The 26,657-nt window shown below is 40.3% G+C and overlaps 1 long non-coding RNA gene across 2 annotated transcripts in view; it reads left to right on the top strand.

Annotated features, from left to right (window-relative positions):
- LOC122232511 overlaps positions 1-26,657 on the top strand; it is a 185,456-nt gene that overhangs the window by 52,817 nt on the left and 105,982 nt on the right. For both annotated transcript variants that reach the window (XR_006209831.1, XR_006209830.1), the window contains exon 2: positions 4,070-4,159. This is a non-coding gene — a long non-coding RNA (uncharacterized LOC122232511). The remainder of the gene's footprint in view (positions 1-4,069; positions 4,160-26,657) is intronic.

Here is a 26,657-nt window from a genome sequence, read left to right as displayed (position 1 = left end):
ATTTAGAGCAGCATGGTATGGTACATGTGTGAAGAACTCTTCCAGCATCTTCTCTGAGGGTCTATGTTCATTAATTCTTTTTAGGGTCTTTCTCTTGGGTGAAACATTCTTCTGAAGGCTTAATTTCCTTTGTGGGGGCATAATATTAACGCCCAGTCTTCTTATTTTGAAGCACTGGAGTTTGTGTTGAGCTGTATTTGTGAGATTATGGAAAAGGCATGCACTTATTAGAGCTGAGGGTGGAGGGAACAGGGTGGGGACTATAAACTGCGTCTGTTTCTTTCTTTGCACGGGGAGGGGTCAGCTCAGTGACCCCTTCAGTTCCCTGTAGTGGGTCATTGATTATTTTCACACAGAAGAGTTGGGCCCAAGAGAGTTAAAATTATGCTGAGAAGAAGAGGTGAATTTATTGAAATTCTCTGCCTCCTATGTCATGGAACTGGTGTTTTTCATTTTTCTTGGCTTGAGTGAGAGAAATCTGCTGCCTGAGAGGCTCAGCACCAGGGAGTAAACCCTGGAGATAATGTTAAGGTTTACTGAGTGATTTATGGGGGAGTTGGAATATATAATACAATCATGCATATAGATTTCAGGAGAGTAGTGAATGAAGTTTTTATTTTGTGGTCTTTTAAGTAATTTAACTGATTTGAATGTTTTGAAAATCACTCTTTTATTAAACTAGTCCTTTCAAAATCTAAAATAAAGCTTTAGTCACAGTCTTCTTTATAATAAAAAAACAGTAATTTATCTCTTAAGGAGAGCAGAAACAATAGATTTACATATGCAACTTTTATTTTAAACAGGGCTTAAGGGGTACATGGGTGGCTCAATCAGTTAAGTGTCCGACTCTTGGTTTCAGCTTAGGTCATGATCTCAAAGTTCGTTGAGTTCGAGCCCTGCATCAGCCCTGCTCCTGCACTGACAGTGCAGAGCCTGCTTGAGATTCTCTGTCTCCTGTCTCTGTCCCTCTCCTGCTCACACACTTGCTCTCAAAACAAACAAACAAACAAACACAAACCAAAAAATACCCACTAAAAAAATAAATTGGGCTTAAGTAAAATCTTGCTTAAAAGAATTAAAAAGCATCAGTTTAAAAAAAATCGTGGGGTGCCTGGGTGGCTTAGTTGGTTAAGTGTCCAACTTTGGCTCAGGTTATGATATTGGGGTTCACAGGTTCGAGCCCCGTGTTGGGTTCTGTGCTGACAACGCAGAGCCTGGAGCCTGCTTCAGATTCCGTGTCGCCCTCTCTCTCTGCTCCTCTCCAGCTCACACTCTGTCTATCTCTCAAAACTAATAAAAAAAAAACATTAAAAAATTAAAAATAAAAAAATGTTAAAGCCCTTTTGTCAGGAAGTTGGATTAGCATTTTGTTTCATAATTAGAGTTGGGTTTTTTGACTTACACAGGTTTTTCCATTTTGGTTGGGAGTGAATGATTGATATGAATGGAAAACTAAGAGTGAGTCACAAATTCTTACTTTGGAAAATTTCTTAGGGATTTGTTGTTGTGGTTGTTGTTTTTAACCTTTAGCTAAATGCCAGAAAAGTGGCAGCGGTATTTGGCAAAAGTAGTGACTACTGAGAAACATTTGTAAGCATTGACTCAGGTTCACAGGTACAGTGAATTAACCTGTACTGGAGTAATTGTGGATTCATCATTTGGGGATAGAGCATGAGGCTGTGTCTTCCACCTATTTTGTAATGAATTTAGGGGCACCTAGGTGGCTCAGTCGGTTGAGCGTCCGACTTTGGCTCAGGTCATGATCTTGAGGTTTGTGAGTTCAAGCCCTGTGTCGGGCTCTGTGCTGACAGCTCAGAGCCTGGAGTCTGTTTCAGATTCTGTGTTTCCCTCTCTCTCTGCCCCTCCCCAACTTGCGCGCTCTCTCTCTCTCTCTCTTTCTCTTTCTCTTCCTCTCAAAAATAAATAAAAACATAAAAAAATTAATTTAGAGGCTCTGAGCTCTGCTTTGAAGGATTGTATAAATTCTATTGCTTTGGCTTTATTGCAGTAAACCCAGAGATCGACAAATCATAACTCTTTTAATTTGGTTTATTTAAAAAAAATGTTAAGGCCCTCCCAGGTGTCACATACTCTAAGGGGATGCCAGGATGATGATGATGTGGTTCTTGTCCACCAGGAGCTCATTGTCAAGAAGGAGAAATAAATTTTCACTTATGGCTGGATGAGGCAGGTAGGAAGCGTTGTTCAGTTGTACCAGTTACGGATGCATGTAATATATATGTATTTAAGTATATCCCTATACTTAATTATGAAGTTAAATTCATTTTCTATTGCTGCATAACAAATTGCCATAAAAATGTCTTAAACCAGCACCCATAAATTATCTCATAGTTTCCATGGGTCAGGAGTTTGGGCATGGCTTAAATGGTTCTTTGCTCAGGATCTCAGAAGTCTGCAGTCAAGGTGTGGGCCTCGAGGTATGAGTGGGAAGAATCCACTTCTAAGATCATTTAAATTGTTGACAGAATTCATTTCCTTGTAGCTATCGGACTGATGCTCCTTTTTCTTTGCTGGATATCTCTCTCTCAGCTCCTGGAGGTCTCTGCAGTTCCTTGCCATGTGGCCTTTTCACAGGCCCTGTCACGATATAGCAGCTTCTTCAGAGCTAGAAAGGGAGTCTGTCACTCTTTAGTCTGCTGAGATGGAGTCTTATATAGCATTGCCTGATCAAGGGAATGACATGTCATTACTTTTGCCATATTTTGTTGGTTAGAAGCAAGTCACAGGTTTGCCTGCACTCAAGAGTAATTTTGCCCACCAAGGTACATTTCTGGTTATTTGACCAACTTCTTTTCCCAATTAATCTGAACATTTGAATCCTAGGAAGACTGATGATAGCAGTCCCAGTTGGGGAATAAAAACTACTGTTTGGAAAACCAGAAGTGGATTGTTTCTTCTCTTAGCAGATAGAAAACAGGAGGAGAAAGTAATATCTGTGGGTTCACAGTATTGATAGTAAGGGGTTACATAAAAACAGCGACCTGTTTGGCTCATGTGTTCAGGGTGGACCTCCATAGGAATCTCTCAGGATCCTCTGGCTAGACGTAGTTATTTTTTGTCCGGATGTCTTAGCATTGGCTGATCACCCAGGAGTGACATATGGCAGGAACACACTTTGAGGGACAAGTCTCCTGGAGGGTACACTATAGCACACAAACTAGACAGATGGTAGCTTATTCAACCTTGGACAGGAGTGTAATCCTACACATTGGCAGGCTGGGTGCTGAGAGGTGCTTGTGGTATCTGAGGCAGAGCTGACTGAGTTTACCTGAAACTGCTTTGTAAGGCACAAGGCAGTCACCTTATATGACCTGGAGTGTGTGATGCACACAGAGCATACTCATCGAGTTGGGGTGAGGATGATCGTGATAGATTGTGTGAACTGGAACTGGACAAAGTCTAGAGCTCCAGACTGGAGGATGTTCTACCTGCAAGGTGAAGGGCAGGTGGAAAGACAAGTCTTTCAGACAGAACCATGGATGTTCACCCTAGGGTCTTCACTAAGCAGGGGTCAGTGTTGCTTCCGCAAAATTAAACATATTGCATGGGAGGAAAAAGGTGCCACTGGGCCTGCCTCTCTTTACAGTTAAGGATTGTGTGGATCCATGTGCTTACAAGATGATTTGGACTGTTAAGAAAGAAAGTGGGCTTTACAGAGCCATACTTAGTACGTCTATGATTAGAACCCCCCCCACCCTCCAAATCCAATAAGGACATTGTTCATAATTTGTTCTTGGTCCTTCATTGAAGAAAAGGTCTGTGTGTTTGGAGAATGAATCATATCTCTTTTGTTTGGAAGATAAGAACAGGGGCCCCTTGTGGATGCTAGAGAACTGATAGGGGGATTTTGTCCCTAGCTCAGTCATGTCCCTTATCTGAGATTTTTTTGCTGTAATTCTCTCTTCATTATTTGATGCTTATCTTTGTGTTCTTCTTTTATTCATTTTAGTAATTGTGGCTCAACTGTTTTTTGGAACTTGGGGAAAGGGATAGTCTGTTAAGAGAAACCATGAAATGGCTCACTGAAATTCTTTATTTTTCCTTTTAGCAGTTCAAGCTCTATATTTGTAACATCACACTGCTATCTCCTGATTGGACCATTTTCAAGAACTCACATCTTTTTCATACAGCTTAAAAGGTGAGTAGAACTTAAGACTCTTCTCTTTGATGTTTGTGAAGCAAAGCTTGTCACAGTGCTAACCTCTTAAGAAAGTCGTGTAATTTCTAGGCACAAAAACTATTTACTAATTTAGTTTTTTCTGGTACGAGGAAAGTTGCATGATATCAGATTGAATGTGGCTTTTCTTTTTTGTTTATAATTCACTTTGGGCTGTGAATGTATATAAAATATGTATTTCTAGATTTACTGAAAAAAATAGTCTTACTGTTCAACTTGTATTTGTTGCTGAGCCTGAGCATTTAAAGCCCAGATACTTAAAAACATTTAAGGTCAGTGGGAAATGGGATTCTTTCTTTCTCATTCTAAATTCTTTGTTTTGTTTGATTTCCTACTTCATAAAATGAGGATAACAGTGGGATTGCCATGAGAAATAAATGAGCCATCATACTTAATACAGCATCTGGCATATAGCATACACTAAATAAATACTAGTTCCTTTCTCTTTCTTAGCTATTGTGACATCAGGTGGGTAGGTTTTTCTTTCCCTGTATTGATAGCCTGTATGGTTTATACTGTGAAGTGGGGGGGGGGGGCGGGGGTGACCTAATTTGCTGCATTTGGTCTTACATTTGTGTGCCTGTGTGTTTCTGTTGGAGAGTGGGTGAGCATTGGGTTATCTGGAAGCTTAGGTGATCCCTATGTATTTTGGTCATCTCTGGACATCCTCAGATCCAAAGATCAATTCAAAGGCTGCCCTTGTTGGGGGACAGTCAGTGAAGGTGCTGGGAGGGTGCCAGGAGCATCCTACCCTGCCTCAGCTTGCCTGCCCTGAGCTTTTCACTTTAGGTGTACCTCTTTAGCTCTTGGTGCCTCTGTTTTGTCAACTCTTAATTGATTTTAGTGATTCTTGTTCTGCCTAATTGCTAGGCTGTAGGGAACATTAAATGAAAAAATACATGAGGGTCTTCAGGAAAGTAAGAAACTCTGTAAAATATAAGGTGCAACTTTTTCCTAAAATGTAATATGCCAGGTATGACTCATTGTTTATTCCAAGTTTCTTACTAGAATGTAAGCTTTAAAAGGGCAAGAATCTCCCTCCTTCCCTTCTACTGCCTAAAGCAGTGCCTGGTACAAAGGAGCTCAGTAGAACTTTTGTCAAATGAAATGAATTGATAAAGACACTCCCCTCCCCCACTGGAGCATATCCAAGCTTTTTTATTTGTGGTTGCATTTGGAAATAGATGAGGCAATCTATTAATGTGCTCCCTCACTGAGGCACACAGACCCTTGAATTTAAATGGACTTTTCATAGTGTGGACCCTTCCTAAAACTAAGTGCTATGAAGCCCGCGGTATGTAACAACCCACACTCTCTGAGTCCATGTTGGGTGCATTTCCTTTCTGTTGTTGAGTGGGTGCAATTTGTATGTGTTTCTTTCCTGAGTGGATTTTACTATTAAGTATCTGAAATATACTTTACTTTCAGATATTTTATTCAGATCCTTTATTTTCAGATATTCTACTATCAGGTATTTCAAGCCCATTTGATGTGCTATTCCAGGGTAGGTGGTAAGCTTTCATGGGGAGTATTCCAGCTATGTGCCTTAAAGATATATTCGGTGACTGATGAAATATTTCTTATTCATGTGATTCTTTATTGCCTCATAGGGCAGCATTTTGAGAATCCCTTACCTTCCCTTACTTGGTGAGTGTTGATGAATTGTGCTATTTTTCTTCCATAATTTGGCATACCCACCACCACCTTAAGGTGGGAGGCAGCAACTCATCTCTACCAGGGCCGAAGAGAGTGCAGGCATAACTTAGTTTCTTTTCCATCATCTCAGATACAGTTCTCTTTAATTTTACTTACCGAAAACTAAAACCATCTTCACTTAGAATTTTACTGGGTAACCAGAGCTACCACTGGACTATGCTCCTAAGGACAGTGCAGCTTTATTTATAAAATTTTGACAAATGTAGACATATACTTGCAAATTACATAAAAACCCGATTTCCCCCCATATATGGAGTTACCTCATTCTGTCAGCTATTTTAAGCAACTTTCAAAATTGGTAATGGAAAACTTTTTCTTGACTACATTCCTCTATATGGATTTTAAATGAAATACAAAGCTTTGTTGCTCCTTATGAACATTAGAATAGTTGAAGAACAGACCCCTGTCTGCAGAACTGCATGTTGCTTTGTGTATCTCGGGTCACTTTCAAGCACATACTTGGATTCTGAGGTGTTGCAAGAACTTTCACACCTCTAAAATAGGTTCTTACAGCTGACTGTCCTGGAATTTATATTTGCTTTGTTACTTGTAAAATTCTGTCTCTCAAAGCTCACAGCTGGACCGTGAGACATTCCTAAGTGCTGATAAGATGGACAGGTGGCATTACCACTGTGCTTCAATTACTTGGCTGGATTTTTGCATTAACTGCAGAATGTGCTTGTCTTACTGAACAGTGGGTTTTTTGGACTTGGTTCTAAAATGGAGTTGGGTCCCCATGTTTAGGTTGTTATTAAATGTATTTCAGAATTTTAACCTCTCCGATAAATTTGAAGACAGATGCCTCTTCGGTGTGTCACATTTGTAAAGTGTAGTTGGAAACACGGCCTTTGGCTCAAATTCTGTCCTTGCCACTTTCATTCACGTTTTTACTCTGACAAGTCCTAAGCCTCTCTGAGTCTGAGCTTTTCTCATCTTTAAATGGAATAATATTTATCTTGTGGGATTTTTGTGAAGATGCCTCATTCGGCATTCATGCATAGTGGGAGTTCAATAAAATGCCAGTTATTTGCCATCCAAATACTAGCTCTTACTCAAGCACCATGTGCTGGCAGGATCAGAGGAGGAGAAGGAGCAGAGGCGCAGACCTCTCTGTCCTCTCTCAGGGTGAAGGAGGTTTGCTGAGGAATTTCCTGAGGCATCTTCTTGCTGGAGCCAGGTGTGGTGGATTGCTGGTGCTGGTGACTTGACTGAGCACAGTGCCTCTGAGATATAGGTGAAGAAATCCCTAATTCAAGCTTTTTGCACCATTTCCTGTCTTTGTCATGAAAGAAGAAATCTCAGACTTAGATCTGGTTGGCTCTCAGCACAGATGAAAAAGGTTCAGATGGGGAAAATCCCACCTCTCTTTTGGTTTCCTTTAAGGTCCTTAAAGGACCTGAAGTAGCTGGTGAGGAATTGGGAGCCTTGTGAAAGTCTTCCTGCATAAGACCTGTGGTCCCAGTGGGGAGATACTCCAGCATTAAAACATCACCTCAGATACCAGCCTGGCATTCCTGACTTCTTGGCTTTGTGTTAAATTTAAACTTTTAAAGTTTAAAAACCAAAGAGGATCAATAGTGCTGGGAGAAGCAACACCTTTGAGTGTAGGTCCCTGCCTTCTACACTGGTAAATAAAGCAATGCCTATTTTCTCCAGATGTTTCCTTGGCATGTGCAGTAAAATAGATTAAACTGTGAAAATGTGATCAAACAAAAACATTTGGAGCTGTGGTATAAATGACCATATTGTGCTGGAGGTTCCCTAACTTGAAGGAAAATTTAAACTCTGCTTTACAATTAGGTTAGGATCATTCAAAGGCTGCACTGAAACTTCCTGTCTGTGTGAGAAGCCAGACAGTGGTGGACCGGTGCCTCTCTGGCCTTCTAGTTTGTCATTAGAGAAGTGACACCAAAGTTCCCAGTGGGAGGGGTCCTGGGAGGGATCCCAGGTTGACTAGTTCCGGGTTGCCCCTGGGCTTCCGAAAGAGTTTTTGGGTTCTCGAGGCCTCATTCAGGCCCTCCTGCTTCCCACTTCCTTTCCCTTCTCTCTCCTCTGTGTCAGGGACCTCAGGTCTGAAGTCCATCTCACTGCTTTCCCCTCATTCTTTAGATTTAAGTTTAAGAGTGGCAAAAGAAAAATCAAAACTCAGCAAGAGCATCAGGGATGCTTTGTGCCATGTTTGAATTAGGAAAAACCAGCAATGTGAAGAGGAAGTCCAACAAGCAGGAGCACCACTTTTAGAGACAGGGAAGAGAAACTTGTTATCTCGGTCATTTTTGTCTGTGGTCTGGGAACTTGGGAAATTTTCTTTTCCTAATTTGTTGGATTCTGTCCTCCTATTATTGGACTATATTATTTTCTTAAAGTAGACTCATTCAGGGCTGGATCAGAAAAATACCTTTTCATTTTGCTTTAAAATCAAAAAGAGTGTGCTAACAGCTTTGTCAGCCCATGCCTAGCACAGTTGTGTCAAACTGCTAAAAAGCTAGCAAATTTTCCACCTAAAATTTTTGTGGGGGAGGTAAGAGTAGGGGGCGTGGGGAAGAGTATAAAAATAAACCTTTCAGAGATTCTGGGTTGCTTGGTGGCATGTGTATTTTTCCATGGTGAGGGAGGTTAGAAATAGCATTGCTTTTTATGGGAGTCTCAGCAGCAGCTCAGAAGTTTGGCTTTGTGGGCTCAGTCTCTCTGTGTGGGTGAGGCAGCTTCTGCAGCCTGTGGGGTGGGGGGCCATGCCTGGCAGCATGCTCTGGCACTGTCACTGTCACTGTGTGTCTTCCTGCCTCCCCAACCCCCGCTTGGTGTCACCCGGATGAACAGCACTCAAGTGTAAAATGTGCTTACCAAGGTCAGGTTCTTGTGATGACTTGCCTGTGGCAACTGATGCCAATTGTAACAGACTGAGTCTCAGCGGTCCCCACAAAGTCACATTGGTACCTGTGTGAGGGCAGTCACAGGGAGCAGGTATCATAATCTGGGAGGGAGTCATCCTTCAGGGCTGCTGTGTGTCAGACTGGCTGAACCTCTTGAGCTTATGTGATCTCCCTTAGAGTCTTGATACAGTGGGGTGGATGGGCCACCCTATCAAAAGGAGTCCTTATGGATTTTTGAAATTTGTTAGTTACATAATTCTCACAAATGGAGGTAGGTTGCCAAATGTTTCTCAAACTCAACATAGAATGGAAATGGAAGGAAGCAGCCACTGGGACAGAGGTTTTTAACCTCCAGGGGACCCAGGACATATGTGAATTCCTTGAAATTGTGCCTGTTCCTGCAGAGAAAGCCAAGGCTTTGATGGGATTCTCAGTAAGATTTTGACCTCCAAAAAGGTTAAGAGCATTCGCAGTAGAGCATGAGACGTGAAGTTCATTTAACTCGGAAAAATCATTTTGGAAATGTAATGAGTGTGGGCAGAGAGAGATGTCGACAGGCAGAGGGAGGAGAGGGATCCAGTTATAAATTGTGTAACCTAACAAAAAAGGGGACTATTGGAGGTTTCCACTGGGGTTTTGTTTTGTAGGCTTTCTTCTTGAACTTCATGTAATATTTGTTTTTGTGTTGGAGATGGTTCCTGCTGAAGGCTGCTCGGTTAACTTTGCCAGCTCAAGAAGAGAGGTGTCTGCTGCTTTTAGGATGTCTGGGGTCTGTGTGGATTCAGCCTGACATCTGGGATCTATTGGGATCTTCCTGGGATCTACTTTTCATGGTTCTCCACATTTTCCTACACCTGGAGATTACAGTAGGGAAGTTGGGGGACATACTTGTCTGGAGATGGTGGAGGAAACATCAGGCAAGAAGAGTGCTTCATCTTGGCTTCCACAACTTGCTGTGGGTGTTGGGGATGCTCAGCAGTGCTCTGCTTCAGAACCTTCAGTCTAACTGGGACCATCGTATTTGGGGGACAAGACTGCTGAATAAGGGTACAGATAATTTACAAATACAAAGCATGACAACGGCTAAATGATCATGTAGGAGAGAGTGCCTAGGACAGGTCAGCAGTGGTACTTACACCCCCTGGGCTGCATGTTCCACTGAGGAACAGAAGTTGTTCTATTGAGTTCACAGAGCTACAGGATCAGGGGGACCATGGTATTGTTGGGCTTGTGAGTTACAACGGTCACTTCTCTGTCTTCCACAGCAACGCTTTGGAAATGGGGCATTTGGGCAGGGAGTACTCATCCTAAGCACTCTCTGACCTGAGTCTGCATTAATTTTTTAAAAGTTTCTAAGTTGCTACCTGTTATGTAGGTTCTGTTCTGTTCTAAAATTTTTCCTGTGCTGTTACATTCCAAGAATATAATGCTTTGGCTTTTTTACTTCTAGACTTGGGTTGAGCTGCATTTACCCAGTACAGTGACTGGGCAGGGAGTTCTACTTCCTCTGGTGTTTAGTCTGGCAACTGCCGCATGTCCCATTACCACACTCATCGCCGTGTACCCCCAGTGATCTCATAAAAATAAGAAGATGCCATCATTTGAGAAAGAGTTGTTTCTTGGGTCCAAGTAGGTTTGTGAAGTGTTTTTTATTGCTTTGCAAGACATAATGGTACTTTTGAGTTATTATTAAAAGAAATTATTACTATTTAGGTTAGTTACCTGATTTTTGATCTTTAATTAGTTCCAAAATCTTCTATTCCTCCACATTGTAGCATGTGTCAGCATTTTCTTCCCCCCTTAAGGCTGTTAATATTACATTGTATGGATATACTACATTTTGTTTATCCATTCGTTCATTGTTGGACACTTGGCTTGCTTCTAACTTTTGACTATTGTGAATAATGCTGCTATGAACATGGGTGTCCATATATCTCTTTGAATCCCTGCTTTCAGTTTTTTTGGGTATCCTCATTTAAAAAAAATTAAAACTCCCAAAACTTATTTTTTAAAGCACACTCCCAAGTAGATTCTGTTAGGAATTCAAAAGAAAGGTATATTGAAGTGTGGAGGGAATCTACTTGAAACTACAAGATTTATAAATATAAACTAATTAAGGGGAAATAAAAGAGTAAAGTTGAGAACTGTATTATAGAGGTAATAAATATTATCAGCGGCCAATAAGCCTCTAACACATGTTTCTGAGTGAGGCATTATTCTTTTTTTTAATGTTTATTTATTTTTGAGAGAGAGAGACAGAGTGTGAGCAGGGGAGGGGCAGAGAGAGACAGAGACACAGAATCTGAAGCAGGCTCCAGGCTCTGAGCTGTCAGCACAGAGCCCAACTTGGGGCTAGAATTCACAAACCGTGAGATCATGACCTGAGCTGAAGTCAGATGCTCAACCGACTGAGCCACCCAGGTGCTCTGAGGCATTATTCTTTAGACAGGACTCCAAATAGAGCCAGATGCCAACTTCCAGGAACAACCTACTTAGCCTACAAGTGGCTTTTGTTTTGTCAGGGCTGCTAATAAGGGGCATCGTCAGGAAATGTGAAGAAATACAGAAATGGGAAAATTTCTGGTCAGATTCTTGTATTTCCTGAATATTGGAAAAATAATAAATTGTGACCTTTTCAGGATAATAACACATGATTTTGAAATAAGAATTCCTCATAAGTTTTTACTAGAGCGACTTCTAACAATCATGTAGTAGGAAGGTTTTCATGTTAAGTTTACAGTATCAGTTCATTGCAGTGCCTTCTGTGTGGTACGGCAGCTTGTAAGGCTAGACTCACCCTTAGGAGCCTACCTACTTACTATGCTTCCATTCTCTGTAGTGTGTGAAATGCCTCCATCAAATTGAGAAATAAAACTAATATGTGAGAAGATAGAGAATCTCGTCTTAATCTGGGCAGACTTTGGCTTTCAAAAGTACATGAAAATGTTTGTAATCACCAAGAAAAGAAGTTGTTGGAAGAAGAGCCATGGGAAAATAAGGATCACAAACAGCTGTTTGGATATACTTTATCTTTAACACACATTTATAGAGCTGGTCACTCTGAAAAGAACAAGGGCACAAAGATGAATGGGAAGCAGTTCCTGCCTTACAGTGGGATGCATGATATGATGGAGGAGACCCACAATATGTCCTTAGTTCTAGTCCCTGGTGACGTGTGCTCAGCACGGTGTCCAAGGGGACCCCGGGCAGAGATATATGTGTAGATCTGTCTAGGAAGCTTTGTTGGTTCACTCAAGAGGTGGTGACATTTAAAGTGGGTCTTAAACTTTAAAACTGTAGTTTTCCAGGTGGACAAAAGTAAGGAGAGAGCATTCTGAACACTGGGAAAGTCTCACACAAATGTGTGGGTGTGGGAAAACTAACAGTGTGTTAGAATAGAAATGGGTGGGGTGCTTGAGAAGGAAGACAAGAGATAGAGATAAGGTTGGAAAAGAAAGCTGGGACCAGACCATAAAGTATTTGAATGCTCTGCATAGATTATCCTGTAGTGTGGGGAACACCATTTTGCATTTTTCAGGGAAAATGACATTAGATATGTCATTCCCTAAACGGGAAGGCGAGTCTGGTGGCCATGGGTAGGAGTACATGGAGGGGAGAGACAGAAGCTAAGCAGACCAGCCAGAAAGAATAACATAGCATGGAGGCTCTTCCAGGGAAGCGGTGAGAAGGCCTGAACTGGGTAGTAGTGACAGAGAAGAGGGCCTGAAACCGAGAGGCTTTGGGTGTGCCCACTAAGCAAATGTGGATTCCAAAATAACTTTTAGGCGTCATCCTTGGGAAAATGAGAAGATGGTATGAGTAGAGACAGGCAACTTAGGAGGTGGAGCTCACCCAGGATGAGATTTCTTGACTGGCATGCCTGTAGGACATCATGGGGAGATGGCTAGAGGTTAAACAGCTTGCGGTCTGAGGCTAGGACAGATCATGATGACAAGATGGAGATTTGGGGGTCATCAGCATGATCATCACAAAAGTGTAAAACAAATAAGAGAGCGGGACTTCTGAAAAGGCCATGTAGGCCACAAATATATAACTTGTCTTATACATGATGATCATCCATTCTGTTAAGTTTTTGTCTGTCTCTTGAGTTGTCAGAAAACAGTTGTTAAACTTTAACATTTAGTACTGTGTATCCTTTTACCTCATTAGTACAGCCATAGAGATTTTCCTCTTGGTCTACCCATTATCCAAAGCATTTCTTGTCTATGCCTGGATGCCTTGAGGCCTGTTGCAACTCACACTCACTCTTGTTTATATCATCTGAAAAAAAGTAACCCTAAAGCATGCATTATTATAGTTAACCTTCAATTTGGGTGATTTTGTTCAGTGAACTCCTGGTTTCAAAATCCCCTAACCTAATATCTTATCTTCTTCCTATAACTACCTAGAAGTACTTTTAAGAATTTTACCCCTTTTGTCAGTTATACCTCAATAAAACTGGAAAAAAAGAATTTCACCCCATCTCTAAATGCGATTGGAAAATTTCCTTGTTGATATTCTGCCATTAGAATTGGGAACACTCAAGAGCTTTGTAATCAGTCTTCTTTCACAAATGCATTTTAATGAATATTAGGTAACCAAAAGTAAGGATAAAATGGATTTTGTGTTCTGTATCTCCTGGGTTGGATCTGAAATAGGGATGTGAGAAATGAGCTCTTGCTTTACTTTGGAAGATGGGTGAGGGGGTGGTGACATCTTTTGGATAAATAATCTATTCTTGGCCTGTACATACTCATTTACATTCTTGTCTCACGCCCTGGCTGTGATGATTTGACTCTGTTGAGTGGGCTTATACATTTTCTCCACCATCTGTTCTCACATGATGGAGGGGGTGCCCAAATTCTTATTACTATTACTATTCTGATTTCATGTGGAACTTAGTATGGGTGAGTGGAGAGAGAAACACTTATTATGAGGAATGGACTTAGTCTAAATTAAAATCAGATAATTAAATATTTCAGAGAAAATGGTAATAACTAATATAAAATTCCTAAAATTATTAATAGAAGATCAATTAAATAATCACTGATGACATTGGTTCAATACAGAGAAAAATGTTAAAAACTTTATATCAAAGGAGGCAAAGAGATTAAAGCAAAATGAGCCTGTAAAGCTAGTTTTAGTATAATTATCTAAGTTTCTAGAGTTTTTAGAAAATCTAATAGAGACCTAGAAACTATCAGATAAATGACCAGAAACTATTATCATTATATCCAAAATGATTACTGTATTCCATGAAGAAGGTGGGATGGGAATAATTTATCAATTTATATTCCTCTCACATTTGGAAGAAAAGAGTTACTTATGTAACAATTTTAATGTGTTCTGTGGGTTTGTTTTTAATTGATAAAACATAGTGGTTTTATTATTCCTTAACTAAATGTAAGTAGACTATAACCCAGAATTATACAACTTTGGCTATTTCATACTAAAATATTGTTAACATAATGCAATTTTAACAAAATAATATTTTATTTAACATAATTTTATTTAATAATTAACAATTAATAAACAGTTAATATTTAATTTAATATTAATTTTATTTTAATTAATTAAATCAATCAGTTTATTAAAATTAATTAATTTAATGTTAATAAATAATTAATGCTTATTTAACATAACAATTTAAACAAAAGGATCCATAAAGTAATTTGCACAATATTGTGACTACAAATGAAAAATGCTTTTGAAACCACTGCTATAAAGTGAATCAAGGGCCATAATAAACAGTTCTTACCAACTTCGGCAATAGACCATACCTCCTGTATTTTGGTGACACTAACAAAGCACTTAAGACTTGCCGATACAATAGCCTACTCAGAATCATTTAAAATACTACCCAGAGGGGCGCCTGGGTGGCTCTGTCGGTTGGGTGTCTGACGCTTGATATCAGCTTGGGTTGGGTCTTATGGTTTGTGGGATCGAGCTCTTTGTGGGCTCTGCACTGATAGTGCAAAGCCTGTTGGGGATTCTCTCTCTCTCCCTCTCTCTCTGCTCCTCCCCAGAATGCACACATGCTTTCTGTCTCTCAGTCTCAAAATAAATAAACTTAAAAAACAAAACAAAACACTACCTAGAAAAAAATAAGTATGGAGCTTTGACAAAAGAACTAAAACACTGTGGAAGCAGCATTATGCGGGCCTTTGGGCATTTTGGCAGTTGAGGGCTGTTATAAGCACCAGTTGACCTCATAAGGAACTTAGGCTGTGTTCTGCTTTGCAGAAATTGAGAATGCTCCACTGGTATTTTCCACATAACTGTAAGGATCCCAACACTACACCTGTTGTTTTGAATATGCTCTGAGCTTGTATTGTATTATTCTGTTGAGTTCTAATGGATTACTTCTTAGGGACTTAAATCACATTATGTTTTTTTTCTCAGTTGTACCTATCACATAGATGAATAAACTGAGGGAATGAGAAATTACAGGAGGCATATAATAGGATTTCTGATGACTGTTACAATGTCAGAAGGAATTAATAGAGTATTGTAGATTGCAGTACATTGACTGGTTTAAGGATTTATAAATGTGTAAATGTGAGACTTAATACTATTAGATGACTAATTGTCTAATCACTTCAAACCTTCTTGAGAAGTGTCATCTGTCTTTAATGTAAAATTGAATAAAAAACATTGACTCCATCTTTTGGGAACTTTTTAAAAAAATTTATTTATTTTATCTTATTTTTTTAAAGTTTATTTTTGAGAGAGGGAGGGAAAGAGAGATAGTGCATGCATGTGGTAGTGGTGGGGGTGTGCAGAGAGAGAGAGAGAGAGAGAGAGAGACAGAGAATCCCACTGTCAGCACAGAGCCTGATACAGGGCTCAAACTCAGGAACACTGAGATCATGACCTGAGCCAAGATCATGACCTGAGCCGAAATCAAGAGTTGGATGCTTAACTGACTCAGCCACCCAGGTGCCCTTATTTTATTTCTTCAAGTAGACTCCATGCCCACTGTGGGGCTTGAACTCATGACTCTGAGATCAAGAGTTGGATGCTCTACTGACTGAGCTAGCCAGGCACCTTGGGAACTTTAATTTTTAGTGGAGAAAGCATAAATAGGGACTGTGATTAAGAATTGCTAGTTGTCCATTGTAGTACTTTGCAAAGTAAAGATAGATTGGTAAAATCATCTGGGGTCCATCTGTCTCTGTTCTAGAGGGCTCTGCTCACCTGCAGACCCAGCTGTGTCCAGTCCTGAGCTGTGGGGACTGCCATGGAGAGAGAGTTATGAAGAGAAGAGCTGTACTGCAGACCAACAGATGTAAACTCTTATTTGTTGAAGTTTGGTACTTGAACTTGCAGTTTTGGGGGTGAAGAATCAATCATGCTAAAATATAGGCTTCCTCCTACCTAAGGAAGAACCATATTCTATCTTAGTCTTTCATATGAACATTGGGGGATCATATGAGAGGTGCAACAACTTCTGGGGAAATTACTGGAACATTCTGTATTTTTAGTTTGGGACAACAAGACTGATTCTCAGCCCTGGGTATATAACTTTCCCATATCCAGTGTGTGGTTTTTATGCATTGGTAGATGTGGTGGGTTCAGAAACTGGGTGGGGTGATAATCCTGTAGAAGACTTCAGTACTCCTGAGTGTGGCTGAACAGTTGATGCCTCCTGTTTGTTGACGGGAGCATCCATTCCTTCCTCTTTATCATTAGACTGGATGACTTTGTTTCTCCATGATTCTCAGGGATCTCAGTTCCATAATTCTTGAAGAGAAATTGGAGCTGGGGATTCCTTTCTGTTCATGGTTCTTCACAGAAAGGTGTTAGTACTTTGGGTGTCTTAAATGTTTATCTTGTAGTCAGTATGATGGTTAATTCTGTGTGTCAACTTGATTGGGTCAGGGGTGCCTAGATTAAACATTTCTGGGTGTGTCTGTGAGGGTGTTGCCAGATGAGGTTAGCATCTGAGTTGGTGGACACAGTAGATTGCCCTCCCCATTGTGGGTAGACACCATCCAATCTGTTGAAGGCCTGCATAGAACAGAAGGTGAAGGAAGGATGAATTTTCCCCTTTTGCTTCCTGCCTGCCTTCTTCAGCTGCAACATTGGTCTTCCCTACCCTTTGACTGGGATTTACACTGTTGGCTTTCTGGTTCTTGGGCTTTTAGACTCAGACTGGAATTATGTTACTGGCTTACGTGTATATGCAATTTGCAGACAGCAGATCCTGGGACTTCTCAGCCTCTCTAATTGTGCGACCTGTTCTTCATAATCAGTTTCCTTTCTTTTTCTCTCTCTCTCTCTTATGTGCGCATGCACGTGTATTATCCTATTGCTTTTGTTTCTCTGGAGAACCTGTGACTAATACAGTCAGTTTAAGAGTTTGTAGAGCTGCCTCTTCACTGATCTGATTTTGTTTATGTCCTAAGCATTCTCCTACTATTTCAACATATACCTTTTTGCATATCTAACTTACTTAGATGAAACAATCCTGAAGTCATGAGAACACTATACAAGTTTTGCTTGGCCAGCTATTAAAGATTCCATTTTTTCAGTTTTCTCTTTTTCTTTATTCATTCCTCAGACATATATTCTTAAAAAAAAAGATTTGAGTTTGTTTTTGGCATCTTTTTGGGCCTTATTCCTGTACTAATATGTGCATAATTTCCTTCTTGATAAGAAGCAGATCAGGGTATCCTGAAAGTTTTGTCATCCATCATCAGTTGTGTGACCTACTCCTTATTGGTGGGTAGCAGTGAAACACTTAGTGAAATATGAAACTAATTAGAGATCAAGCTCTGGGTATATTCTAAGAAGTTAGAGTATACCAGAAAAATGAAAAAGTCTTATTTCTAATTTTAAACCATAGCTGATTTATACCAAACCTTTGCCTCTAGGGTAGGCCTATAAAAATATAAGAGGATACAGTCTATATAAGGACTGTCATTGCCAGCACCAGGGCACATATCTGGAGACCTTGCTCTGTACCACAGCTTTCTGAGAGAAAGTTAGCCCATGCAGAGGCCAGATCTGGATCTGTTATGACACACGCAGATTTTAATTTCTGGAGGCTAACTAAACTCTAAGTATTTTCTTAGTTTATAGGCAGTAAAAACCTAAATAAAACTAAAATGGACTGTCAAGATTGGGTGGAGTTTGGGCCTCTGAATCACAGCAAAATAGCCCCTGAAGAGAGTCTGAGTAGTGGCATATATATCCACCGCTCCTCCTCTTGTCCTGTCAGTCTGTGTTCACTAACATCTTTACATCTTTCTGGCTGAGGCCCAGTCTGTAGTGCTCCAGAAAACAAAATGATAAATGATAATAATGAACATCAAAGCCTTCTTTGCCACATAGAGGGGCATCTGAAAGCAAAATAAGTTGTTAGTTTTTGCATTCATTTTATATATTCACTCATTTAGTAAATAATTACTGAATACTTGTTGATTGAAACCATAAAATATTTGTCCTGTTAAAAACCTTTTCCCAGTTGAATTGTGTAGTTGGAGAAATTAAGGCTCGGACAGCTATAATGATTTGCATGTGGTTACAGAGCATGTAAATGGAGCAGCAGGGTCCTGGCTCAGGTCTCCAGGTCCCTCATGCAACTTTTACCTCCTCACAGGCTCAGCCCTTCTTACTCTCACAGCAAACTCTGCAGACTGGCCTGGTCTGAATTGCAACTGATTTATTGGCAACTAAGATCTTAAGATTCTTTGGAACAGTAGGGTCACATTCAATATAAATGTGATTTATCTTTAAGAATTCTTGAATTTTAACAAAGCAGTGTTTCTGAGGGAAAAAAATGTGCCATCTCACAACCAATGTAGTTTTCTCCTGCATTCTTAAGCTTACAATTCTTTCTTCTTTTTTTTTCCTAAATAGCCAGTGAACCAGACTATCTGCTTGCTTGCCTTTTTTTTTTTTTTTTTTTAGTTTTTATTTATTTATTTTGAGAGACAGAGAGAGGGGAAGGGGCAGAGAGAGAAGGAGAGAGAGAGAGAGAGAGAGAGAGAGAGAGAGAGAGAGAGAGAATATCCTATGAAGGCTCCACACTGACATGGGCCTTGAACTCATGAATGGTAAGATCATGACCCAAGCCAAAATCACTAAGATGCTTAACTGACTGAGCCACCCAGGCACCCCTACAATTCTTTTTTTGAAAATTGTGCTTTTTATACTTAAGATTAGAACTGAGTCGCAAGCAGTGGCAATAGCATAGGAGTTTTGTGTTTACCAGAGGAGTATTGCCCCCAAATATGTTGGGCTAGCTGATTATTAGGTTACTTTTGACCAATCAGGTAAAATTTTGGAAAATGTCCCAGTGAAACAAGATTCTCCCTTCTAGGCTACCAATAAGAAGTGTTAGATGTTGGGTACTTTTAGTATAGTGAGTCTTCATGCCTTTGTTGTGTGTCATCCAGGGGCTCAGCAGTGACAAGGAAGCGCTATGGGATTCAGAAGTTTCATGTCCTCAAGGAGCTATTTGCTGTTTGGATGGTTGAGTGGATGGAGGTAATGATAAAGCATTTCTGAAGGCCTAATGTTTTTCTGGATTCATTGTCTTAGGTGCTTCAAAAGCATATGGCAAACAGTAACAACAGTGTTGAGTGCCTCTTCATGTGAACATAGATTATCTGTAGGTTGGCTTACTGATATCATTCTTAGATGTGTTCAGTGCATATTTGTGATTCTGTGAGCCATGCTCTACTGTGTTGTTTCTCCAGCTAATTCATATGACTGTGTGACTTGAGATGACTAAAGGTCAGGGAAACCTGAATTATAAAATCTCTTTAGCATCTAGAAATATCTCAATATTCTTCACTCTTTACCTTCGCAATATCACATGAAATAAAATATCTCTAGTACATTTTGAGAAAGGAGAGAGGCTCTTGGAGTAGGTTTTCTCATATCCAGTTCTCCAAATTTTATAATGGAAATGTTAAAACTTTTAAAAATCATGCCTCGAGGTGAAGAAAATGAAGCAGAAGAGAGCCACATGATTGGTTGAATATCCTGGAGCATGGAGGGTAGAGAGTTCTTGGTTTCTGCTTTCTCCACCTGATTTAGCAGCACATTATTTTCTGGTTATTATATGGAGGATTTATTTTACAGTAAATGAGGCAGCAATAAGCTGCCTTATACTTTGTGAGAGATCAACAGTCCTGATATAAGTTTTTTTTTATTTGCTATCCTTTTTTTGTTCCTTGATAATTCTGGAGAACAAAGGCCACTGGAGAGAGATCTGGGATCTTTCCAATCCAGGAGATACTTGGAAATGGGATGATGACCAAGGCAGTGGTTACTCCAGGAGATCAATTCTGGGTGTTGGTAAGGATGCTCCTGAAGCAGGGGGGCTTTGTTTCTGGGGCGTGGCTACCCTGTCAAATGAATACTGTGAGACTGTATTGTTGACCTTTTAACTTTTAAGGCAGACATATGAAATAAATAAACCTGAAGTCAATAGTTTAGGTCTTGACAGGGTTACACATAGTTTGATGACCTTTGAAGCATTGAGCATGGGTTGGCATTCCTTATAATTCAATTTTATATCCTTTCTGTGGCCTCTGTGGAATTAAATCACTTTTCTTTTTTTGGAAAACTGATCTTTCTGTGGACATTAATTTAGTGGAGGAGACCTTATTTTTAGGTTGCTGCTGCGAAGCTTTTGCCATATAGACTAACTGTAGCTAATCTCATGTGTTGGTATGTGTAGAGAAAGTCAGCAGTAGCTGGACTATGGTTATTTTTTGGCTTCTGTTTCCCCTCTACCATCTCTGAACAGATACTGAAATTATTTAATTAAATTTAGATGCATGAAGAGAACACCTACTTGTGTAGAAGTTATGCAAAGGTATGCAAATCATGCACAAATGAGTTGGCTTGGCTGGACTGGAATATTCATTGCCATCACAGAAGAGGAAATACAGGAAGACAGTTGTCTTATTGTTCACTTTTGGATTGAATCATAACTTCAAGATGCTTTTTTTAAAAAAAGTTTGACTGCCTCATTAAATAGAAGTCTTGGATGAATGTCACCTTCCTTCTTCGTTTTTTTCACAGTGCATGTGAATTTTTAGGTGTCAGTATTAACTCATTAGTCATTGTCACCTCTTCTGATCACCCTCTGAAGGTACTTTTAAAGTTTACCTTTAAACTTTTTTTTTTTAATATTGCATTGTACCTTGCTTTAAGTTACAGAAAATCGTATGTTAATGGCACTGTCTGAAGCTAGTCCTATCCTCTTTAGGGATCTTTCAGGAGTCAGGCTCACAGACTTGTGGGGGCTGGAGGAGTTCTTTAGTACAAGTTTAGTGGTAGCTATCTCTAAATTTATGGTAAATTATTGGTGAGGTTGGAATGACAGATTTGTCCTAGTGGTTCTCCTATTAACCTCTAGCTATTTAAGTTTAATTCTATAAAGTAAGCTGAGAAATGTACATGTTAAATGCTAGTTACTGCCCATGATGAAAGGGCTGATGATGGTCAAGGTGACTGTCACTTTGAGGCTGTAGGCTGGGAGCATATCAGAAGGACCTGACTAGAAATGGCTTAAATAAGAGATAATTATGATAAATGGCCTTTTCTTAAAAAGGCGTAATCATTCAATCTGAATATATAGCAAGAGATTTTTGTCATCAAAAGGATGAGGTCTGTGGTAGTTCAAAGCTGTTATTAACAAAAGAACAAGTTATATCTTTTTCTTCAGAATTGAAAGGGACCAAAGCTATTAGAGATATTCAAAAACCTCAACTACAAGCTAGGAAATACAAGTCAGAGAGGTTAAATGACATGCCCAAGGTCAGACCCTGAGTAAATGGTGGATTGAGCCTTTACGTGAAAGCCTATGCCCCTTTCAGACCTCATTCTACACTGCAGGGTATGGATGGAGGGTATTGTAAGCTGAGTTGAAAATGATAATTTTAATGGTTGCTAGGAAAATTCTGGTTGCACACTTTTTACATAGAAATTGATGTTAGTGAAGCTTGCCTACTTGTTTGAATACCAGCCTGTTGTGTAGACTAGTAAAAAATGTTTATCTTTTTCATTTGGTCTTATATGGAATAGCTGAGAGATTGTTAGAAGAGGTGAGAAATTGTGAGTATTCTCAATGGATATAAAAGTGAATTCTCTCAGAATTGTTCACCAGAATTTGTTCATTGGTTATTAGAAAATGCTCAGCAATGAAGAACATTTTGGGGAATGGCTAGTCAGATTTTAGGGACATACGTAAAAAAATTTGTAGTAGTCAAGTACAATGGAAATTAAGCATTTGATTTGTAGATAAACCCTTCTTGCCCTGGAAGAAGTAAATAAGTTGTGGAGTCTTTGTTTGCAACTGAGGAATTAAACCAACAGCTTTTCTAAGAAAAGTTCCTTAAACAAAGATATCAACAGTAGTGAGGGCCCTTGTTGACATCTGGACTTTGTAGAAACTCGAGATATTTACTCTACTCTTTTGCTTGGAATTTCCTGTCATACAATGGCTTGTTCTTGCCATACCAAGATGAATAACCTTGTGTAATGTGCCCAACATTTGGAAAGCTATGATGGACCTGTCATAGGGAAAACCTTGGAAGTTGATTCTTCTGTAGAGTACCTATTACAGAATCATTACCCTATCAAGCCATGCATGTGGAGATCACACAGTGCCTGAACCTGAAGGGAAAACCAGTGGCTCCTACATTTGGAAGCCCAGTGTGGGTACAGGGCTCCCTCAGCATCTCCCCACATGTCAGCCTATGGTTGTGCTGCCACCCAGGACTATTTGGAACATTAAACATAACTTTACATATCCAAATGTCTTGTATACAAGCTTAAACCTGTGGAAGAAGTAGAATGAGTTTTAAAGGGTCATCTGGCACCTTGAAATGTTTAGCATTATTATACTCAGGAGTTACAATGGTCGTGGTCTGGTGACTTCCAAGTGGGAAGAGAACCTTTATGATGTTATTTCAGCTAATACATGCTCTTGAATACCTGGAGCAAATGGCATAGCCACTGTTAGTTAAATATGCATATCCTATCAGATGTTAAGACCTTCCCAATAAAGTATCATGTGTATTTTCATGTGTGTGCTTTTAATGATTATATGATTTTTTTATTGTTTGTGTGTGAAAGTTAACACTGTGCATGAACAAAGGCAGAAATCATAAAGTCAGTTTTAGAACTCCAAGTAACTGTAGAGCTCACTGATTCCATTTTTTGTATTATACAAAGAGGAAAACCTGAAGCCTAGACAGGTGAAGTGGCTTGTGTGGGACCGTGTAGTCAGCCTGCTGTAGACACAGGAGCAAAGCCAGTGCGGCTGCCTACCAGTCTAGAGCTCCTTGTGTTCTGTTAGGCTGTCCCTGCTGCTGTCCCTTCAGTTCAGTCCCACAAGGTGATCTGCGGCATTATGCCAAGGAAAGGAGGCGTGACCTCCTGTATTCCTGTATTGTAGCAGGAATAGAATGTAGTAGATTACATCTACTTAGCAAGAGGCCATTTCAAATGGAAACTTTTGGAATTCTTAAATATAAGCTAGCATAAAGTAGGGAAAGGGAACTCTGGAAAGTCTTGTTGCAGCAGTTTCAGGATCTAGCCCAGAAATGATCAAGACCAATCACATAGCCCCCCTCTGACCATGCAAGGACAGGGGTCCTTGCCTTTCATGTGCCCTTCAGTGAATAGCACTTGATAACTGACAGGCCCCATTTTGTTTTCTTAAGAAATTGTAGTAGAACTAATGGAAAGTACTTGTTCACTGATATACATGCATTTTTGATTTATAACTAGCATTTTATTACTTAATTTAAAACATTTTTAAATAAGGGGCACCTGGATGGCTCAGTTGGTTAAGCGTCTGACTTTGGCTCAGGTCATGATCTCGCTGTTCGTGAGTTTGAGCCCTGCATCAGGCTCTGTGCTGACAGCTCGGAGCCTGAAGCCTGCTTCAGATTCTGTGTACCCCTCTCTGCCCCTGCCCTGTTTGTTCTCTCTCTCTCAAAAATAAATAAAAAACATTAAAAAAAATTAAAAATTTTTAAACAATAAAAGCAAGAAAATTTAGAAACAAAGAAAAAGGCAAAAGTCACCCATGGTTTCATGATTTTCATACAACTATTTTTCTTCCTGTGTATTTGTCTTTTAATATTTAAAAAAATATTTCTATTATTTTTTTTTTGAATTTAGAGAGAGAAAGCATGGGGGAGAGGGGCAGAGAAAGAGAGAGCATTTCAAGCAGGCTCCATGCTCAGCACAGGGCCTGACGTGGGGTTCAATCCCATGATCCTGAGATCATGACCTGAGTCGAAATCAAAAGTCGGACACTCAACCAGCTGAGCCACCCAGGCACCCATGTCTTTTAATATTTACAAAATTTAAAACATTTAAAAAATATGTGCTTTCTACAAGGTGATAGTCATGTGGCTGTGTGAAAAGTTCATGATCTTTGGAGGCAGACAGACCTGGGTTTGATTTCTGGGCCTACCAATTACCCAATTACTAGTTATGTGACCTTGGGCAAGTTCCTTCACTTCTGTGCATTTCAGAAACTTAAGTTCAGTTTCTTAAGAGTTCTTAGTTCAGCTCATTTCTGTAAAATGAGCTAATGCCTTAAACTCACATAGCTTTCTTTTTTTTTTTTTCTTTTTAACGTTTATTTATTTTTGAGACAGAGAGAGACAGAGTGTGAACAGGGGAGGGGTAGAGAGAGGGGGAGACACAGAATCTGAAACAGGCTCCAGGCTCTGAGCTGCCAGCACAGAGCCTGACGCGGGGCTCGAACTCACAGACCGTGAGATCATGACCTGAGCCGAAGTCGGAGGCTTAACCAACTGAGCCACCCAGGCGCCCCGCACATAGCTTTCGTATAGGGTTGAGGGAGATACTGTACATGAAGTACCTGGCCTTTTGTGGTACACCATTCACTGCTTAATGTTCTCTCCCTGGCATTTGTTTTCATTTTGCTGCATGGTCTGAAAGGAAATTATTGCATTCTTTCATAAGAGAAGTCCCCAGATCCCCATGACTGGCTATGGGAGAATGTTCATAGGAGAGGGCGTTGAGACTGAGTGACTTTGGGGCCCTGAGGATCTCTGCATCTTGGAGGGTACTTTGCTTTGCTGACCTGAGGGTGGAGGGGAAGGGAGAGGAATGGCACTGTGCTCTTTGGTGTTTTCTGGCCCAGTAGAGGTCACACAGCCCTTTTCCTAGTATCCTATAGAGGGCTAAGACAATTCAACCCTCTTTACTGGAGCCTGGTAACATAGGGACCAGACTGAAGGCAAGTACCACTTCTAGTTATTAAAACATCATTTTTTGAATTCCAGAGCCATGATATTGGTGTACAGATTTCAAGTCTAACTTAGAGTCTCTACCAGGCCTGTCTGTTATATCTAAGACAATGGGTAGGGCTTTCTTTGATTGTTTAGACAAGAAGGCATATGGAGTTGGGCTAGGATTTGGACTAAACCTGGAACTAGAGTGGAACCTCTCCTATTTGCAGGAACTGACTAAGAGGGCCCCCTGGAACAGGTGTGTAGGGGGCCATTCAGGGGCACTGCAGTAAGAGAGGCACAGCATAGCCATGGGGGAGCCAGGTGACTATGGAGGAGCAGACTCCCTGCCCCTGTTCAGGGGCAGAGCTCTGGTCCCAAGATGAGATAGTACATGAGTGAGGGGGTGGTTAGCTTTTATTGATTTTAAAGATTTTATTTTTAAGTAATCTCTACACCCAACGTGGGGCTTGAACTCACAACCCTGAGATCAAGCATTGCATGCTCAACCTACTGAGCCAGCCAGGTGCTCCAGTGGTTAGTTTTTAAAGACAGAAGAGCCACCCAGCATTTATCAACAGGAAACTGGAATTCTGTAGAATCCGGTAGAAATTCACTGGCCTGTGGGGCCTGGGGCCAAGGGGTTTGGATAAAAAATGCACTTTCATCAGAACACCTCTAGGGCACAGCTCTTGGGGTTAGGTTGTATCTGGGGTGCAGTATTCTAGTGCTGCTTCAACTTGGGATTGTTCTGAGGTCTGGATAAGTAGGAATATCAGTGGACCTTGTTGTCACATTCTGGGAGAGGAAAAGTCAGTAAGTCATGTGTAGTGTGTAGTTTGAGCATGTAGACTTGTTCAAAATTACTCCCATTTTTGAAATTTTGGGGGCAACATCCGTGGGATGCCTTTCTTCATCAATCCCTCTGAAGTTCAAGGATGGAATGCTTAGAGTGAGGCTTTTATGTAGCATGTAGGTAGCCTTCTTATATGACATTTGTAGTTAATAAAAGAGGGTGTTGATTTCCTTTGAAAAATGAAGGCCATTTACAATGCCCAAGTTAGTATATGAACATTAGAGCAACCTTCACAATCAGCCGTACCTGCTGCTATGGACAGTGCATATGTGTGAGTGGCTATGGAAGATTAATGCTGGGCCAGGCTCTTTCTGGACATTAACAAATTTTAATAGCTGTGGTAGACCTTTTAAAGTTTATGGTGTGCCTATTTGAGATCTCAAAGTAAAAATCTTTCTTTAGAGTTTTGTTTTAGGAAGACCTGCCTCTTCCTCACAAAGTCAAGTGGGTAACACACTCCAACCCCTTCAACCTCCCTCCTTCAGTGGAAGAGAAAAGCCCAAGTAATTGATGACATGGGCCAGAACTGTGTGGAACCAGGACTATAGCACTATTGAGTCAGTCCTGGATTCAAGATTAAAGCCTTCTGTGACGCAACTTAGTTTTTAGTGGGGAGACATGAAAATTACAGGTGAATTTCAGGATGGCGGTTGGTGATGTCTGCATTGGTGGTGAGGTTTTAGGGTCCTCTTGTACGGGGAATGAAACAAGGGGGAGTCCATTGCACCTGGGCTCCTAGAGGATAAATGAAGATGTTGTTCCCCTGAAAATAGGGG

Source organism: Panthera tigris, chromosome D3 (assembly GCF_018350195.1).
Source record: "Panthera tigris isolate Pti1 chromosome D3, P.tigris_Pti1_mat1.1, whole genome shotgun sequence".
NCBI lineage: Eukaryota > Metazoa > Chordata > Mammalia > Carnivora > Felidae > Panthera > Panthera tigris.
This window is presented reverse-complemented; position numbering and strand designations above follow the sequence as displayed.